The following is a 14,562-nucleotide window of genomic DNA, read 5'->3' as shown; positions in this document are numbered from 1 at the left end:
GCAGAGAGAGGAGGATGAGGCAGAGAGAGAAGGATGAGGCAGAGAGAAAAGGATGAGGAAGAGAGAAAAGGATGAGGCAGAGAGAGAAAAGGATGAGGAAGAGAGAGAAGGATGAGGCAGAGAGGGAAGGATGAGGCAGAGAGAGAAGGATGAGGCAGAGAGAGAAAAGGATGAGGAAGAGAGAGAAGGATGAGGCAGAGAGAGAAGGATGAGGCAGAGAGAGAAGGATAAGGAAGAGAGAAAAGGATGAGGCAGAGAGAGAAAAGGATGAGGAAGAGAGAGAAGGATGAGGCAGAGAGAGAAAAGGATGAGGCAGAGAGAGAAAAGGATGAGGGAAGGATACAAATTAAAATTGAGCGCAGAGAAACACAAATATGAGAGAGAGATTGACTGAGAATGAGAGAGTGAAAGAGAGAGTCAGCTAGGGAGGGACAGAAAGTCACAGAGGGAGCTATCATACATTTCCTCCTCTCTTAATGCTTGCTGCTAGCTCATGATTAATTACACACTGGTCTTAAAATAGGTCGCCTCTTCCACTTCTCCTGTGTGCCTTTTCTGTTTCTGTGCAAAAGACGGAGAGGAAAAGAGACAGATCGGAAGCCGAAGTCCGAGGAAGAGAAGAGGGAAGAGGACGACAGTCTGGTTTGTGCTATACAGTTTATGAACCAGTCGTACTAATCAAATGCATAATGTGAGGTCTTCCTCCCGGACATTGAACCGACACTGCAGCATCTCTTCAATCCTGTGCAGAATTTCTTAAACGATGTTCTTCTGTGTGACATTTTCCTGCTCTGTGGGGTCATGTTTAGTTTGTCCTAAGCCTCTCAGGAGGAGGGAGATTATCTCAGCCCTGTGGCACATTTGGGAAGCTACTCCCCGATGTCAACTCATACACACACACACACACACACACACACACACACACACACACACACACACACACACACACACTCGGGGTTTGGAACGGACCATAAAAGAGGATTGCGATAAGGGGAAATGTCTTGCATCCCATGAAGTCCGAAGCTGAGTGCTTTGCAAATTCGACATAATGGAAGCCCGCATTAAAAAAGGTTGTGCTGACAGAAACACCGAACTCGGTGCGAGTAAACGTGTGCGACACAAACTCTAAAAACTGCACACACACGCACTTACATTTACTGTATATACACCTGCTCATTGCTCGCCGCGTTGCTGTGCTTGGACTCACTGAACCTTGTAATAGCTTTGCTGAGAAGGAGATCATACCTTGGCCTGTTCAAGTACCCCCCTCTCCCCCCTCCGCCCCCTCTATGAGCATGAGAAGCCATCACCTGGGCCCCAGCAAGAGCCGCCCCATTAAGATGTAACGCTTCAGTACATCCCTAAAAGGCAGTGAGGCACACAGAGCAGTTACAGCCATGTGGACAGCTGAGCTAAACTGCATCGTGCGGGCTTCCATACTGTCGTTGTGTGAAATATGCATATTGTCACCAACATGATGGCGACGGTGAACATGTGTTTCATGCGTTTAGTGAGGATACAGAGCAGAAAAAGGCATTTATAATGCAAAAGTGTAAGTGGCTCTGCCAACGATGAATGACGCCTAAGCCTGGTCCAACAACGCATCCTGAGCAAGACTAACTTGTGAATGTTCTGCAGGTAAATTCATAGTTATTAATTGGTTGTAATCACTCATGCATATGCTGAAATCTGGAGGCGCAACACAGTAAAGTCCAAGAGGACAAGAAATGAATGGTGAGATGTCTGTCTTTGTCCACAGGGCTTAATCTCTTTTTTTTTAAAGATTTCTTTTTTTGGAAATTCTCACCCTCATTGGATAGTTGATAATGTACACAGACAGACAGCTTGTGTACCAGATGCACATTCTTGTTGGCTCGTCACTTTTTGGGTAAGCTGGTCAAAACTGTCAACTAAAAAGTTCTTTATCAAGCTAATCTTTGCCTTAACCCCAAGATCAAGCGTACAGGAGACCTCCCGCCTAATCGTTACTTTAAAGAGAGATGATTATTTTTTTTGTTTGTGATCATAGGATTACAAAAATACACATATACTTCCACCCGAGGTTGCCGCCTGACCCCAACCTGGGTGTTTATGCTTTTTCTTTAGCAATGTCACCAACGCATCGACTGCCACTGTTCACTGAGTCATCTGTACGACCTGTGTGACTCCTGAAGTTTCCATCTCTCCCCTGCCAGGACGGACAGACAGACTCACAAGTAGGAACATGATCCATGTATCAACGTGTCCCCAGACAAGGGAAGTCACTCACTGCAGATGAGCTACAATTACTGCCCCGGCCAGCTGATTACACACCGGGGGGAATATGAAACCTATTTCTGCTGGAAAACAGATAACGCCACATCTCTGGCACAAAGATGCAGACCCCAGAGCGGTCTCAGATTACTTCATCGTGATGGATGGACAGAGGTGAGCTACATGAGGAGCAAAGAGGTGGCCGAGGAGAGAGGAAGAGGCGCAGACAGACAGAGGTTACGGCTGTTTGTTGGCGGAGCTGCTCCGGTTGGTGCTGATGATGTCAGCGCCCCGGCAGTCAGCCTGCAGAGTCGGGCAATTTAATGTGTGCAGGGGGCCTGACAGTCTGCAGTGAGGGGGGTATTACACCAAACTCTTCAGCCATTCAGTCCATGCGGTCATACACACAACGGGGAGGGTCAGTGCGCCTCGCCGCCCCAGCAGCAAGCTTCCACCGCTTTCCTTTTAACCAACTGCACCAGCTGTCAGTCAGCGGCATGAGAGAAAAAATCCCACGGGTTGAGAATTTACTAACGGGATGGAAAAGACATGTTGTTGTTTTAGATTTGGCAGAAGGAGTTTAGTCCTAAATTTCTGACACTGAGAATTATGACGCCAGCTGTCTTTAGCAGCTGAGGCTCTAAATTGTCTGTCTGTGGACGTGTCTCACGATTTTTGTGAGTGTAGTGATCAACTGAATGTGGACATGTGGTTGTTAAGACCACAGAACTACAGCCCTATTAATCCAAGGGGTCACATATGCTATAAAGCCCGCCCGTCGTAAAAGAATGATAATGTAATACCCTATTGATCTCTACCCGCCGCAGGGAGATCGGAGCACCTGGTCGGCTACCGAGCGTTCCCAGGCTGGCAGGAAGTCAGCGCTCAAGGACGACCGACAACTTGGACACTTTGCCGTATCCGGGCTTGAACCCAGCTTGACCACTTGAGAGGCTGCAGACGTCTGCATCCTTTGGGAGTGCGAGACGGAAGGGTTAGCGGACGGAGCAGGTGCGGCGGTGTGATTACTGTACCGAGCCGGGGCAGAGCGGCCTCTGACAAACCAGGATTGATGAGCACTGCAGGAGGAGGGAGCAGCTATTTCTGTCCGGCTGACCACATGCGGAGCCCCGTGTCTGGCTGCACCATTGTGTACTTGAGTGTGTGTGTGTGTGTGTGTGTGTGAAAACAACACTGGATGTCGACCGCAGTCCAAAAAACTCCACATGTAATCCACTTTATACCTTGGAACTGGAAAAATAAAGCACACCTTGTTCTAAGGAATGGATCGAACTCATGGCAAATACGGCCTCATAAGAGTTACTGTGAGCCAAACTGAAAGACTCTGAGTCAAGATTCACTTCAGTGTGAGGTAGCTTCCTCAGATTTATCAGGGGAGGGGGAATCATTGGATTGTAATATGTAATAGAAAGCCTTAATGTGTGAAACTTATCCTCATACAATGGTTCGTATGATATCTTACGAAAAGATTACTCCTCATTTTTCATGCGTTTTCCTGTGAAAGTCCAGCAACACGTGTCAATTTACGCTCTTTATATGCATGCATATCAAATATTTATAGTGATCAACTTAGTTAGGTTTAGGCAACAAAACAACTTAGTTAGGTTTAGGAAAAGATAATGAGTTACTTAGTCAGGTTTAGGTTAGGCTTAAGCAACAAAACTACTTGGTTAGTTTTAGGAAAATGTAGTGAAATGCTTAGCTTGGTTTAGGCAACTAAACCACCTAGTTACTTAAGTTCTGAAGTTACGTGACAAATAAATGACTTCACATTTCACACGCAGTACGAAGAGCGTTCTCCTGGTTGAAAAAACGATGTTTGTTTGACACGTCAACCTCCCACCTGCCCTGTGTGGGTTTTTGCGGTCTTTGTACTTCCTGGTTAGTTATTACGTGGATATCTATGAATTTCAGCGGATTATTTTTCATAGGTATATCTAACATACAGCGTTGTACATCATGTGAGGCGCAGTGAGGCGTGAGCTCTCATGCTGCGCTGTTGCGTGAGCTTTGAGTTTTGGCTCCTGTTTGCTCTCTGTGTTTGTGTACGTCGTTACCTGCAGACTGTTTAGTGCTGTGATGCTGCAGGAGGTTGGTGAAGGAAAAATAAAGCTCTTAATGAAACGTGTAACCCCCCCGACAGCGAGGCATTAATTATTACTGAGCACGCTGAAAGCTGCAATCAACACTGGATTACTCAAATGACTAAGACTACCGTGCCAACATATTAAACTGTTCCAAGTTATCATTTATTTACATCGTGCTATGATCAATGTACAGTCACGTCTGCAGAGTGGAAACCAATCCGTGTATCATTTGTTCTTTCCATATTCAGCTGGGAATCCAACATAGGAAAGGAAAAGAACTGAGTTTGATATTTAGTGTGTCTGATTTTTGTGGAGTTACTGACTTCTTTGTGTTGTACTTTCATGAAATGAATAGATAAACCTGACACAATAGTCATCGCTGTAACACAAACCGGACACATTATCAGTCCCAAAATCTAAAAAAAAGAGAGGTTGAGAAAAGAAGTCTAATAACACTTATAAGTTAGAATATACTTCCACGTTAAAATTATATGAAAATGCAAAGGTAACAAATCCACAGAGAGTTTCTGATTCTATTTCGATAGAGAGTCCTCTCCATTTTCAGTTCCACCTCTTTTTAACTGCATGGAATGTTTTCCTCCTCTCTGCACAAACACAAACACACGCACACACACACACACCCACACACACAAACACACACACACACACACACACAAAAAGTGTGACACTAGCAATTAGCTACAGTGCCAGAAGCCTGAGACAGCAGAAAGCAGCCGATGCGCTCTCAGTGAGCGCCTCGTGAACCGAGCGTCACACTGAATCAGCCCGGAGAAGGCCGGCGAGGAGTAACACGACCGGCAATTCAATACAAGGCGGGACGGCGAGCCTGACGTAGAAATTGAGGGTCTTTTGTTACGAGAGCGGCACTTGTGGCGTCTCCATTCGTCCTAAATAAATTGCATTATCTGGGCTGTCAGAGTGGAAAGAAAATAATCCATCTTGGCTTATCATCACAAACACATTCTATCCACCTTGGATTCCCCCCCCCACACTCGCTTCTCTTCAATGTGTCTGTGCTCTCATTTTCAGGGCTTTGTGAAATGAGAATATTGAATCAACCGCATTTCCCCTTTTCTAAAATTATCCAATAATATTCTACACGCACACAAGACCGAAGCTGTCAGCGATGTACCATGAATTATTCATGTTGAGACTGCGTGATTACTGAACAGAACATGTTTTGTTACACGTCAAGTGATGCCACAGTGCTGTGAACATGCTCATGTGCTTGATTGGTATCTCTTTAGATGAAGTGAGGGATGTACACACATGTGAGGGCTGAGTTCCTGTTTCATGTACAATTAGACAAGTGGTGCAAGAAGCACGAAGACGATGTATGGCGAGACAGTGAGAGGCGAGGTGAAACAAATACAAGTAGTGCAAGCGGAGGTGTTGGTATATTCTGGCCAACATTAGGTCTGCGTGTCCGACACGTTCTCACTCCTAACTCGTTAAATACTGACGTTTGGTCAGTGGCTTCGCTTCAAACTCTGAAGCTAAACTCAGGTTTGGACGTGTCAGGAACGGCATGTCAAGTTTCTGCTCGTTAACAGCATAGTGTCTTTCTTCTGATATCGGTTTACTTCGTTTTTAGGTCTACTTATGCAACAGAACTACTTGGTTAGTTTTAGGAAGAGATCATGGTTTGGGTTAAAATAAGTATGTTTGTACAGTTAAGTGCCTAAGTTACAAAACAAAACTAAGGTAAAAGTTGACTTGGTTTCACACGGGACACACACAGCTGTCTCCTGGGTGAAAGTCCTGTGTTCGTTTGTTCCCCCTACGTCCCCTATGGGGGCTTTCCTGCTCGTTATACTACGTGAGTAGCTCTGACGTCTAACAATGAGGCGTTGGGTTTACGTTGGAGTTAGTTGAAAGCCAGATGCGTCTCATAGAGACACTAAAGGGAGTTGGGAGTGAGAACGTGTTGGCGTGTCACTTAGTTCATCAACACCTCCATGAGATACTCTCCAATCGCTTTACAGATTTAGATCAACATCAAAGTAACAACTGCAGGCAGAATGAGGGTAAAATGGGCTGTGTTACGAGCATTACTGTGAGTATTTCTTTCTGTTATCTTCCATCTCCCTATGGCCACCTGACTGCATCTGCATACTAGAAAAGTCACATCAAATCGCTCAATGATTCATTGTGGCTACCTTCATAAAATCATAAACGACCGACTGCTGCAAAACCACACGGGCTGCCTCAAACTGCAACGCTGAGTTCATTTCTGTCTTTGCTTGTTTTCTTGTTGTTTAACATGAAAGGCAGTAAAACAAATCTAATTCATTATCATTATGACTACAGGAGGAAATGCACACTTCTAACTGGAATATTCTCTGACTGTGTGACTGTTTCGGTTAAATCTCACAGGGATGGTTCAGGGCTCTAGCAGTACCTGCACAGAGTAGTTAGTGTGGGTTATTGCATCCCGATCAGACATTCAATACCCGACAAATGTAAATTCAAAGTACAAAGGGCACATCGTGTGCCTTTGGCAACACATGTGTGGTGCTGTGTGCAAACATCACTATTTCCTTATTTGGAAAAGCTGATTTGCACTCTTCTCTCCATTTGGTGAGTCACTCTCATCGCGTCCCACTGTGATTGGCACAGCTGCTTAGAAAGTGATGAGGCCAATCATGTGACTTGCTGAGGAGACAATGATTAATCACCAAAACCTCCTGTTGGTATTCTACCGCAGACATAAACAACAACAACAACAACAACAACAACAGGAATGCTTGGACACACCTTCACTGACGCTGCACACACGACATAACGTGTTGTGCAGTTTGCTGCGAATATGCAATCGCAAAAGAGCCCAAAGTCAAAAAGGAGAAGCAGGAAACACACACACACACACACACGCACACACACACACACACACACACGCACACACACACACACACACACACACACACAGATGGGGGATCTCATACTCCCTCGCCTGCATGTTCGTAGTCCACTGTGGTTACTATCAAGAAGTTGTTCTGACAGCAGAGCAGCACTATTTGCAAAAGCAAGCTGTGGGCAGGAGGCTCTGCCTGGAGACCTGCTTAAAACTCAACAAAGAAGAACTACTTCACATGACCTCACAGCGACCCTGCCAGCAGAAACTCTGACAAGACGCTTGCTTCTCAAAATTCCTCCAAGCCTCCATTGCAACTTGCAAACACACCCTCAGCAGACTCTGTAATTTACACCTTCATATCCACCACTCCCTGAAGACACCTTCCTCCCCTGAAGCCTGTTAAAGGGATCGTTTGGATGTTTTGAAGCGGGCTTGTATGAGGTACTTATTCATAGTCAGTGTGTTACTAACAATAGACGACGGTCGGCACGCCACCAGTCTGGAGAAACAGACAGGTGTTACTGCACAGAAGCACAGCAATGTACTGCTGTGGACGGGGATGTCAGCAAAACGTATTTTAGCCAACAAATATCCTCAAATAGATTTATAGTTTAGGTGTAAGCTTTTAGAATATTTCAGCCAGTTTCATTTGCCATGAGACAGCTTTACAGTCGATATATGTTCCCGTCAGGGATCTGAAACAGTTACCTATGCTCTCACCAAAGCCACCAGACTCCATTGTTATTTTACCTTGTAGAACACTGGAGGTGCTGGTTTAGGTTTGGTCCTCGATAGGTCAGCTTGTTTGTGTTATTGTGTGACTTTGGTTAGTTTGGTTTCACCAAAGACACACAATAACACAAACAAACGATGTTCAATACCTCTTGTCTGTTTCACCAAACTTGGTGCGAGCCGACCATCACCTACTGTAGGCAACACTGGAAAGAACCTCACACAACCCCACTGTTAAAACATCCAAACGCTCCCTTTAATTATTTCCCTGCCTATGAATCCCCCCCGCTGGGACGGATCTGTGGGTGTGTCTGACATGCCCTACATGAGGAGACCCTGCAACCCTTCCACCCCGCTGTGGGCTGGGCTGGCTGCCGCATGATGCGTTGTGACTGACGCCGGCAGCCAAACACACCCCTCCCTGGCTGCCACCGCGAGTGTGGAGAGGGAGTGAAGTCAGTCAGGCAATCTGGCAGCTCGAAAAACTCCAGCTGGGTGCACTCTTCCTCTCTGTCGCCACTCCTCCGTAGATAGAAAAATACCTCAATTTGAAATCATGCATTTCGATGTTAACCTTGGCTTTCTCCGACACCGTGTGCTCGCATGTGAGACCGGCTGAGTCTGCCTGCAGATGGAGAATGAGAACGCAAAAGGAGCATCTCAGGGACGCCGCTGTTCAAATCCTGTTGGGCGTGCTACAAGCATCATAGAGCCCCCATTTCTGCTGAGCAGCTTCACATCATAATACAGCTAAATTCACATCCCTCTTGTTTTTGAGGTAATAAAAGCGCTTCACCGTGCTGCTAGTCTGTCTTCCTTCTTTGACCTCTGAGAGGACAGACCTGTTAGATACAGATAGAGAAGTGAAACATCTTCTCAGTGAGAGGAAGCAGGTTCCTGACATCTAATCTGATAGCGCCTGAATGCTCCATTGTAACGGTTACCCACATAACCACCGCCGGGTGAGTCTCATCCCGCTCTGCACAGCCACACAATGACTCCACACAGAGAGGATCGTATTCCTTCTGACAGCGCCCTGCCAAGCTCTCCGTCTCCATCCATCCCTCCCATCATTTCCCATTTGGTGGCACACAGAGGTGATGTTGTTCCTTTCTTTATTAAACTCTACGCACCCGCAGGGGCCCTGAGGGGCCTGACAATAAAAACTCAAGATAGGGATTCATCGTGGAAGAAGAACTCTTCTCAGTGAATCCCTGTCTGTGTTTTTAATGGGCTGACGTGTGGCTCTGCAGAGGTCTTCTCTTATCGGGTTTACAGATGCGGCGAAATGAAAATGACTCCAATAAAATCAGAGGAGATGGCGACGCCCCCGAATGCTCCAACAAGCGGTTGATGGTTTCATCTGCTGCGCGGCTGTTTGTTTTACTTTTATCTTCTCATCGGGTTTGTTCGGTCACCCCGTTTGGCTGTTATGGGATTAGCACCGATTATTGTAAACCCTTCCAATCCAAATATGCAAAGTTATGGAAAGTCGAACGTTAAAAAACCGAGACCACAAATTCTCTCGGAACATTGCTTCGTGCATACGTGAGCGTAATGCGCTGCACTAACCAAACAAATACGTGATTAAAGAACATGTGTTGTGTACTACCGAAGTTAACGTAGCGCATTTGGTCGGCCAACCGACTGATCTTTAGAGGGCTGTGATGTGAGAGAATATTCATAAAAAAACACCAACAAAACTGGTATTGCAGCTCTGCCACCAGTACGAGTCAAGAGATCCAGTCATTCATCCGCCATAATGGGAGCTGTGGGTCATGTGAGCTAGAAAATAAAATACAGCTGCCTGTGATGTGGCTGCTGGAGTCTGAATAATCACCAGGTTTTGTTGTGGCAGCACAGATAATAAAGCATGTTTATGACGCCATGAAAAAGGCCTGTTTAAGACAGCTTCCCTGTTCTTTTTTTCAGGCTCACAGCAAAAGAATTAAACCCAAAATGTTGTTGGTGCATGAGCTTTACAAACATAGCGGTTTGTTTCATTGACTTTTTACATTTATAAATCAACACTTTCTACTCCCCAACATTCACCAGTATTTTTGCCTGCTGCACATAAAAACCCCTCTCTGAATTATTTAGTCACTTTTCCGTTTAACGGTTGGAGAACCGACAGCACTTTGCGAAACGGCAAATATTTGCCTTTCATATCGCAGCTTGCTGTGATGTTCAACAACCTTTCCAGGCACAGCACTTGACTCGGTCCACGGAGAGACTCCAGAGCTGCCGCACTCACACACACACACACAGATGTGTTGACAACACTTCTTGAACGCTGAAAAGCTTACGTGAGAACAAATTAAACAAATCAGATTCGACATGATGTACGACCTCGCAGCGCACATTTTGACTGATGACTTCTACGCCATCCCTCCCTCCTCCATATTCACTTTAAATCCCTTCACTCTTCTTTATACTTCTGTCCTTATCGACTGTTGTTCCCTCGGTGCTTAGTCGACATCATATCACTTTTGTTACCTGTCACTTTCAAAAACAATCTCAGCATCAGAGGGGTTGTCTTTGTTGCGTTCCCGGTTAGTTTAGCTTCTAGCCGAGCCCAGTTAGTTAGTTAGCCTCTCGTCATCCGCAGGTAAAGAAGCCACGCTTTTGTAGAGAGACGTGTCAGTAAATTGGACCAGCTTGTCTCTGCTGAAGTTACTTTAGATGTTACAGGCACCCGAATTCAAAGCAGGCATGTTAGCGATAGTGAAAGTTCTGTGGCGGGGGAAGGCTTTTGTAGCAGTGAATAAAGACCTACACGTAGTGTAGCAGCGGGGGGGGGGGGTGGGGCTAAGCGAAGGGTCAATTAGGGTCCTGTTATATTTAGTGAGTCACAGCCGTTCCAGTGAGCCAGCATGTACTATACCAGGGCACTGGCCCAGCTAAATGGAACGGGGCCATAATTAATGTTATTAATTACAGCTGTGTTTGCCTGTCAAAATGGCTGCTCCTAAAGGAACCCATCCATATTTGATGGCAGCCCCTGTTGCCCCAGGGTTACACAACACACTCTAGTTATAGGGAACTCCATTACCCACAGTATGAGATGAGCATCACCAGCCACAGCACACTGTTCACCCCCCGGCCACAGCTTCTGGTCCAGAGGGTGATCTGAAGGGGCTGGTGTTGCGTGGGGAGAATCAGGGAACACATTAATCGATTATCAAAATAGCTGCCGATTAATTCATTTTTAGTCACTGCATTATCAACAGTCGTACCACAGAAAGGCTCAGTTTGACGCCTCACCACGGTGCACTTAAGCTCATTTCCAACACTTGGTTAACAGGATACAAAGAGCCCGCGCTCAGTCAGCACAGAGTGCTGTGTAAACGCTGTGTAACGCCGTTTCATCCCACACCACGACGGAGCCCAGTGTCCCTCAAGGCTGTTCTTTAACAAATCCCATACATTTAATATGCAGCAGCCAATAGCGGAGGATTAGCTTCAGCAGGGTTTGATTTGGAAAAATGGAGGAATTACACCATGAAAAGAAAGAAGAAGAGGAACTTGGAGACGAGAAGCAGATAGCAGGACGACAGATTAGGCAGCGGATGGATTTAAGGGAGGCGACACTTTATTTTTTTTAAACGGCAGCGACGAGGATCCTGCTGAGGATGAGGATCTCACGGGGGACAGATTCGGTTAGACGACAATTGACTGCCCAGTGTCGTACCACACCGGAGTTCAAGAGGCTATCGAAACATTATGCCAGCGAGAGTCATAACAGTGACCGGAGGAGTAATAAAAGACATAAAGTCAGGGAGACGGGGAAGCGGGGGAGAGCGAGAGAAAAAAAAGAGAGAGAGAGAGAAAGATAGAGGGGAAAAAAGGTGGGAGAAAAATCAATAGACTTCTATATGCAGCAGTGAGAATGTGGCCTCTCGCTCCAGACGGCCGAGCCAAGGACTCCAACAGCCAGCAGACAGACTGAACATCCATCCACACACACAAACTGATAATGTGCCACCGCAGCCTGTCCCCATCTCCATTCATCTCCGTCTTTCCTCCTCCGTCCCCACACACACACACACACACACACACACACACACACACACACACACACACACACACACACTTCAACCTACTGGCTCCTCTCCTCCAAATGTAACAGTCTAATTTGGTTGAGGGCTGGCTGCCGTGTTATTGATGTTTCCAGAGGTCTGATCCATCTCAGGGCCCGGGACAAGGCTTTATTCAAGAAGAGGGGGGGGGGGGGGGGGGTAACTCAGAGGCATCCTGTTCCCTGTTTGGGAGAGAATCAAACTGCAGTTGGTAATTTAAAGGCTGGACAGACAGCTCTCGTTACCGTGTCGGCCCACGTTGCTTCGTCACACTGCTCTGAGACACATTTCCACGCCTGTTTGGGATTCTCTGGACTAAGAAGCCACTTCTGTAACTTTTCTTGTGGTGTTACAAACTTTCAGAAAGACTGACTTTAGGATTATACAATATGGAAATGAAGATATAAGTTATTAAAAAAGGAATAAAAGGAGACTTGTTTACTTTCTCACAGTGAAAGGATTAAGACACATTCAGAGTGTGTGTGTGTGTGTGTGTGTGTGTGTGTGTGTTGGTGGATTATCGAGGTTTACTCCTGAGCGAGCTTGGCATGCTGGTGCTTCTTCACATACATTTAGTCTTTATGCGCGTATGTCCACCCATCTGTGTGGGTTTAGCTGGAGGCCAGAGCGAGGGGGAATCGGGAAGCTGGATGTGTTGTGTTTTCTTTACCAGTGTCTTATCACTGTGATATATGGCCAAATAGCACACAGAGGGGCTGGCACTGGCCTGATAACCAACAATAGATGAGGATTGGAAGAAATGTTAAGAAAGAAAGAAATAAGGAAAGGAAGAGGAGCGAAGGGAGCAGCGGACTCTCTGGACGCCTGTGGGAATGTGTTAGTGTAGCTTCTGATCATTGATTAAAGAGGTTTATGTACTCCCACCTACAGCAGAGGAGAGGACACACTCAACCCCCCCCCCCCTCTCTCCCCCCATTCCTCTATCCCAGAGCTGTCCATCCATCTGCCCTTCCCCTCCTCTGTCTCTCTCTCTCTGCTGTAATGGGCCAACAACCATTGCTGTAATTCTCTCTGTACTATAACTGACAACTACAGAAGGTCAGTGAGAGGGAGGGGTCTCCTGCTTCTAATCACTCAACCAGAGCAGGTCCGTCCAAATGTCACCACAGCAGAAATACCGATACAGACGACCAGTGTACTAATAAACATACTGCCGTTCAATCTTCCTACAGCTGAGATTACAGAAACCAAAATCTTGCTTTTCTGACTAAAATCTGAATTATATGTTCACGTCATTAATTGATAGGGTCATGGTCATGTTTAACCCAGTTGTCATTATATTTATATTTTCATAATTACGTTCCATCACGCTTGAAGAAACGTGAGGCAATCGTTTAGGTTTAGTTTAGGCAGCTAAACTACTTGGATAAAATGAGTTAAGAGATCAAGGTATGTTTAAAAAAAGTAATGTAACTAGATATCAAACGCCATGAGCAGACTTTCTTATGTAACTTGACAAACGTAGCAACTTTCCCTAACAATCGTACTGATGCTTATTTTTAGCTTCACACAGGACACAAACAATGGTCTCATGGTTTGTTGGACCCATTCACAACACCTTCCTTTACTGGACTTTGTCGCTTGTGTAACTCGTTATTATACCACGCAACTTTCAATAACGCTCACTTGATATTCTACTTCACTTTATTGGCTTTGACCGAATGCAAAAACGTTGACATTTAACATAATTTAATCCTACACTGCCAACGTTTGTTTTTCCCAGGCGACCGGCCTGTCGTGCTCCGCATTAAACATTCAACACAGCAGTTTCAGATTTGCCGCTGACTTTTCAACTGCAAGCTCAGTTTTACAGCAATATTCTCTTTCTGCTGTTGGAAGAAGTCCCCCACTTCATAATCTCCTGTAAACTAGAACACATCACTTGACCAGAGATGGTTCCCCTGGGACAGACACACACTACTCAGACAATGGTCAGTGGGAAAGTGTTCGTAAATGACCCAACAATGGAGGCAATCAGGTGGAGAATCTCCCCCGGAGAAGATCTTTGACGGAAGTCAAGTTGATGTAATTTCTATGGACAGAATAGAGAGGTGTGAACATGAGGCGCGTGTATTCATTATAAGTGGCATAAAAAGCCTCATGTAAATGCAGCCAATGAATCCCTACCAGTTCTGACCTCTACATGTGATGACTTGTGAAGTTTGAGAAACAAACTTTCCTGAGCAGGATGACTAATGATCCAAGTCAGGATTTTGAAAATGTATTCTCAAAACCCTGAAACTCCCAAACACTCTGAGCTGAGGATGAATGAGTGGCATTAGTGTGGCAGAGACACGCGATAAATAATGCATTCATTCCAGACAGACACATCAAACATAAGCAAACACATTTTGGTTGATTGCAAATTCAGACGAGGGCGAGAAGAATATAGCGTTGTTGTCGCTGTTGTGTTTCTTCTACTCTGTGGTTTTCTGCCACAGTACCAGGTCCATTAACTATCAAGAGAAATGAATGCGAGTGAGCTGAGGCG

General features: G+C 45.7%; 1 protein-coding gene across 2 annotated transcripts in view; it reads right to left on the bottom strand.

Moving 5' to 3' along the window:
- ncanb (neurocan b) overlaps positions 1–14,562 on the bottom strand; it is a 135,296-nt gene that overhangs the window by 59,533 nt on the left and 61,201 nt on the right. The window lies entirely within an intron of this gene.

The sequence above is a fragment of the Anarrhichthys ocellatus genome, unplaced genomic scaffold, assembly GCF_004355925.1.
Source record: "Anarrhichthys ocellatus isolate YVR2014 unplaced genomic scaffold, GSC_Weel_1.0 scaffold42, whole genome shotgun sequence".
NCBI classification, from domain to species: Eukaryota; Metazoa; Chordata; class Actinopteri; order Perciformes; family Anarhichadidae; genus Anarrhichthys; species Anarrhichthys ocellatus.
This window is presented reverse-complemented; position numbering and strand designations above follow the sequence as displayed.